This window comes from Mus caroli, chromosome 11 (genome assembly GCF_900094665.2).
Source record: "Mus caroli chromosome 11, CAROLI_EIJ_v1.1, whole genome shotgun sequence".
Lineage (NCBI taxonomy): Eukaryota > Metazoa > Chordata > Mammalia > Rodentia > Muridae > Mus > Mus caroli.
The window spans coordinates 91,469,597-91,475,569 of NC_034580.1; the positions used below are offsets into that span (position 1 = coordinate 91,469,597).

At 41.9% G+C, this 5,973-nt stretch overlaps 1 long non-coding RNA gene across 1 annotated transcript; it reads left to right on the top strand.

Moving 5' to 3' along the window:
* Positions 1–1,797: 1,797 nt before the first annotated feature.
* Positions 1,798–5,773, top strand: LOC110304171. The gene is made up of 3 exons (XR_002379024.2): positions 1,798–2,358; positions 2,464–3,943; positions 4,156–5,773. It is a non-coding gene; the product is annotated as an uncharacterized LOC110304171 (long non-coding RNA).
* Positions 5,774–5,973: the final 200 nt, after the last annotated feature.

Sequence of the window (5,973 nt, forward strand, 5' to 3'; positions counted from 1 at the left end):
TGTGGTTGCTGGGATTTGAACTCTGGACCTTCGGAAGAGCAGTCGGGTGCTCTTACCCACTGAGCCATCTCACCAGCCCCTTTTTTTTTTTTTTTTTTTTTTAAATAAAGATTTATTTATTGTATGTGAGTACACTGTCACTGTCTTTAGACAACCACAAGAGGGCTTCAGATCTCATTACAGATGGTTGTGAGCCACCATGTGGTTGCTGGGAATTGAACACAGAACCTCTGGAATAGCAGACAGTGTGTTTTTTTTTTTTTTTTTTCTTAAGGTAAAGTTTTACTAAAGTGCACACAGAAAAATAGAAAAAGGGCTGGAGAGATGACTCAGCAGTTAAGAACACTGACTGCTCTTCCGAAGGTCCTGAGTTCAAATCCCAGAAACCACATGGTGGCTCACAACCATCTGAAATGAGATCAGACGCCCTCTTCTGGTGTGTCTGAAGACAGCTACAGTGTACTTACATATAATAATAAATAAATCTTTAAAAAAAGAAGAAAAATAGAAAAATAGAAAATAATCATGGGTGTACTGCTTGTTAAATTTTTTCTGTGTAATCAGTACCCAAAAGAGGAAATTGTTTTGTTGTTGCTGTTTTGTTTTTGTCACAGGGTCATGTAGCTCTGGCTGGCCTGAAAGTCCCTATGTAGACCAGCCTAGCCTCAAATTCACAGAGATCCTCCTGTCTCTGTCCCCATGTGCACCAGGAATGGACATGTTTTTAAAATAAAATTATTTTAGATTTATTTATGTGTATGAATGTTTTGCCAGCATGTATGTTAGTGCACCACATGCATTCTGTGTCTGTGGAGATTAGAAGGGGGTGTTGAGTCCCTGGAACTGGAATTATGGATGGTTGTGAGCCACTGTGAGGGTGCTAAGAACCAAACCGGCTTCTCTGCAAGAGCAAAAAATGCTCGGGGCCATCTCTCCAGCTTCCGGATGTTTTTAAAGCTCTTCCTGTGTTGTCCAGACTGGGTTTGAACTCTTCAGCTCAAGCCTGGGCCTTTTGAGTAGCTGGCATGTAGGTGCTGCTACCGTGACCAGCTCAGAAGCAGAGAGGTGGTTGAAGTCCCAGAAACCTCGCCTGCTCTTCCCAGTTGCTGCTCCCCTGAAGGTATTCTGATTCTCAAATAATATGATGAGAAATGTCCTTTAAGTATTACAGCTGAGCCAACTGTGGAGGTGTAGTCATCTATATAGTTGTTCAAGTCTACCTAGTGAACATAAACCCTGTTTTTTTGTTTGTTTGTTTGTTTTTAATTACAATACCTGAAAGATGTATTTCTATATTTTTTTTTAAGATTTTATTTATTTATTATATGTAAGTACACTGTAGCTGTCTTCAGACACTCCAGAAGAGGGCGCCAGATCTCGTTANGGATGGTTGTGAGCCACCATGTGGTTGCTGGGATTTGAACTCTGGACCTTCGGAAGAGCAGTCGGGTGCTCTTACCCACTGAGCCATCTCACCAGCCCGTATTTCTATATTTTTAAGTATTTCTTTAAAAAATTTTTATTTGCCGGGTGGTGGTGGCGCACGCCTTTAATCCCAGCACTNGGGAGGCAGAGGCAGGCGGATTTCTGAGTTCGAGGTCAGCCTGGTCTACAAAGTGAGTTCCAGGACAGCCAGGGCTATATAGAGAAACCCTGTCTTTATTTTTATTTATATGAGTACACTGTAGCTGTCTTCAGACATACACCAGAAGAGTGCATTGGGTCCCATTACTGATGGTTGTGAGCCACCATGTGGTTGCTGGGATTTGAACTCTGGACCTTCGAAAGAGCAGTCGGGTGCTCTTACCCACTGAGCCATCTCACCAGCCCCAGGTTTTTCTTTTTTTAATTTTGGGACTGAGATGGGGATGTGCTACTGGGTACTGCTAACCCTTATGTACACAGGATTCCTCACCACAGTTGTGAACTAGAATGTTTACAGTGCCCTGTCTGAGAAAGCAGTGACCAAGCGGATGCTAGGAGGCAAGTGATAGCTGTAGCTTCAACTTGATTAGATGAGTGCGAGAGTGACCTCAGCTTCGCGTAGGGAGGAAGTCGGGGAGGTTGTCTTCTGAGTGACAGCAGTCCTAAGTGGGAAGAGTGCAGTATCAGGTATAGCTGACAAGTTTGGTTTGTTCGGTTGTTTTTGAGACTGGAACTTAGTATGTAGACCAGGCTAGTCCTCTGAGATCTGCCTCTTAGCCTTCGAGGTACTGGGACTAAAGCTGGGTGTGCCTTGTCTTGCAAGTCTATTCGGGCCAACAGTTTGGAAAAGCTATTGCTGGGCCTGGAGAGATGGCCCAACTATTAAGAGCACTGCTGCTCTTTTTTTTTTTTTTTTTTTTTTTTTGAGACAGGGTTTCTCTGTGTAGCCCTGGCTGTTCTGGAACTCACTTCTGTAGACCAGGCTGGCCTTGAACTCAGAAATCCACCTGCCTCTGCCTCCCGAGTGCTGGGATTAAGACCTGGTTAAATTCCCAGAACCCACATGGTGGATCTTAACTGCCTATAGCTCCAGTCCCAGGGGATCCGATGCCTCCACAATATTGCATCTGCATGGTGCACAGACATATATGCAGGCAAAATACCCATACACATAAAATAAAAGTAAAGGTTAAAAAAATAAAGAAAAAGAAAACTCACTGCCATGTATGTTTCACAAAGAGCAACCTCTTAAAATAGAGGTTCAGCCGCTCACCAGATAATGGGAGTGGAAAATCAGGGATACGATTTTACATCTATGGGCTGGGGAAATGGCGCAATAGTTAGGAGCGTTTATGGCTCTAGCAGAGGACCTGAGGTTGGTTCCCAGTGCCCAGATCACTAGGCCCACACACACCTGCCTGTAGCTCCAGGGCCCTCCTCTGGCCTCCACAGGCACTGTATGCACATGTGCTCATAGCACCACACGGACACACATACGCAAAATTAAAAATAAGTACTGAAAAAAATCAATATTCGTACAGTCTTATCCCACATAGAGTGGCAGTTCTTTCAAGATTTGAAATTCCAAAACGGTTTAAGGTTGGGTGCCATTTTGTATCACATTTAAAGCAATGACCTTCTGTAACACGATGTGCTTAACAGTACTTGATATATACACATGCGCACACACATACACATCCTGGAACCTGTTGTGTTGGGTTAAGTTGATAGAACTCGTGAACATATGGAAAGACTTTTAAATTTTTGTATGTGTACATATGTAGTGTGAGCACGCTGCATTGCCTTGGTGTACCTACGGAGGACAGAGAACAACTCGGAGGAGTTGGAGTCAGTTCCCAGCTCATCCATGTGGTTCTGGGGACGGAGCATGGGTCAGCAAGCTTACCGGCAGGCAAGCACTTTTACCTGTTAAGCTATGTTGCCAGTATACAGAAGACTTTTAAAACTATGTAGTTTAACCTTTAACACTGGTCCTGTGTAAGCAACAGCTTACAGGTACATTGGTTACAGAATGAAAACACAAGAACCCATTAGTGAACATTGACTTTTGTAGAAATAGTGTATGAACATGGACAGTATTTCAGAGACAGCTCAGTCAGAAGCACTGATCAGGCTAGACAGCAGGTGCACACCTGAACCCAGCACTCAGGAAGCTCATGGAGACCCTGGGCCAGAAAATAATATCATTGGGACCCGGTCATCCAAAGGACAAATTCCTTGGTTGCAGTGGTCTTTTAATTTTTATACCCAAATTTATATATACTGTGTATAAATATTTATTTAACTAAGTAGGTAGTTACTAGCTAGTAACTAGTTTACTAATTAATCTTAGGACCTTTTGAAGTATTATTATATTGTCATATTATTATTATTATTATATCAATTATTGTACATTTCCGGAAGGTCAGTTGTTAATGTTCCAAGTTGACTGTTTTTTGCATTAATAAAATAAATTTGAAACTATTTTAACCTCACTAATTGAAAAACTAATATAAAGGTTTTTTTTTTTTTAAGATTTATTTATTGATTGATTATATGTAAATACACTGTAGCTGTCTTCAGACACACTCCTCACATGGAGGGAGTCAGATCTCATTATGGATGGTTGTGAGCCACCATGTGGTTGCTGGGATTTGAACTCCAGACCTTTGGAAGAGCAGTCAGGTGCTCTTACTCACTGAGCCATCTCACCAGCCCCCTAATATAAAGGTTTGAATCCCGTAAATACTTATAGCTTTTAGAAACCTGTGAATGTCAGTATGAGTATACACCTGTGTAGCTATATCACTACAATCAGGGTGTAGTATAATTCCCACCCAAATCTCTCTCCAGTCCCCTTGCGTCGTCTCTCACCTCCCCAGCCCCCATCACTGTAGCTTTGTCTTCTGGAGAAGATCACAGAGATGGAACCATCCAGAATGGAACCTGTAAAGATGACTTGTATGCAGTGTCTTTGAGGTGTATTGAGTTTCTGTGCACAGCAGCAGCTTGTTGAGTTTTATTGCCAGGTAATAGCCTATTGTTGAGTGTACACTAATCCCTCACCATTTGAAGGACATTTGGATTGGTTCCAATTTGTTGGTGGTTATGAACAGAACCACTATAAACATTCACAGGAAGGTTTGGGGGGACCACTGTGTCACATGATGTATGTGTTACCACTATAAAAAGCCATGGGCTTCTCTGTTGGTGCTGTGTTTGTTTGTGATTTTGGACAGGCTCTTGTGTAGTCAAGCCTGACTTCAACCTCAGGTTCCTCCTGCCTCAGCCTCCCAAGTACTATAAATGTGCTACCAGATCTGGCTTTCCCTCAACTTTTATTTTATTTGAAACAGGCTTTAACTGTAGCACTGGTCAGTTAATGGAACTCTGATGTAAAACGGTGCTGGCATTGTAGGTCTAAACCACCATGTCAGTCTCCTTATTTATTTGTTTATTTACATTTTATTTTAAGTTTAACCGTTATTGCCTGTGTATGATGTCTGTGTGTGAGAGAATATGGTGCTACAGAGTGGAGACAGGAGGAGGGTCTCAGGGACTCACAACAAGCAGCAGGCTCCAGACTCAGGTTGTATAATGAAACTGCATGATTTCCTTCCCACATATTCTTGACATCTCTTTTCTCACATGGACCTATTTCTGTTTCAGTTAATATATATTTATATCATAAATGCAGGTGATTTTGTAATGGTTCTCATTCTATACATACCATTTTGTTGTTGTTTAAAGTTTTGAAGTTTAAAGTTTAAAGTATTTGTTACAGTAAATAATGCTGTACGGATGTCCCCACTCATCATGCTTGTGGTGGTGAGTTCTTCCCTGCCCAGCTCCAAAAGCAGGTACTCCTCAGAATAGGAAAAGCACTAACCACACTCAGGCAAGGTGTTCCCGATTCCCAGGCCATGAGCTGGAGGCAGCAGTGCCAGTTAATGCCAAAAGTCAGTCAGGTTATCTTGGCATCAGTCACTTGGGGATTTATACCATAAAACGTATTTACCCATGTTGATACATGGATTCTGGTGAAAAAACCAAGCCCATTTGTTCACTGATAGTCTATACCAAATAAACAGAATATTTAAAAGCATCAGAACTTAAAAAACAAAACCGCCAGTTTTTTTTAAAGCTGACTTGGGCAACTTAGCAAGATTTTGTCTCAAAAATAAATAAGGGCTAGGAATATATCTCAGTGGTAAAGCTCTTACAGTGGAGGCCCTGGGTTTCATTTCCAGTGCAGGGTGGAGGCTGGAAGAAGCAGTAGGAGAACCAAAAAACAAAATGTCTCTCTTGAGAAAAACAAACAAAGCAGATTCCTTTTTTTTTTAAAACCAGAAAAAAAAAAAAAAAAAAAACCTTTTTTTTTTTTTTTTTTTTTTTTGGTTTTTTTCGAGACAGGGTTTCTCTGTGTAGCCCTGGCTGTCCTGGCACTCACTTTGTAGACCAGGCTGGCCTCGAACTCAGAAATCCGCCTGCCTCTGCCTCCCAAGTGCTGGGATTAAAGGCGTGCGCCACCACGCCCGGCTTAAAAAA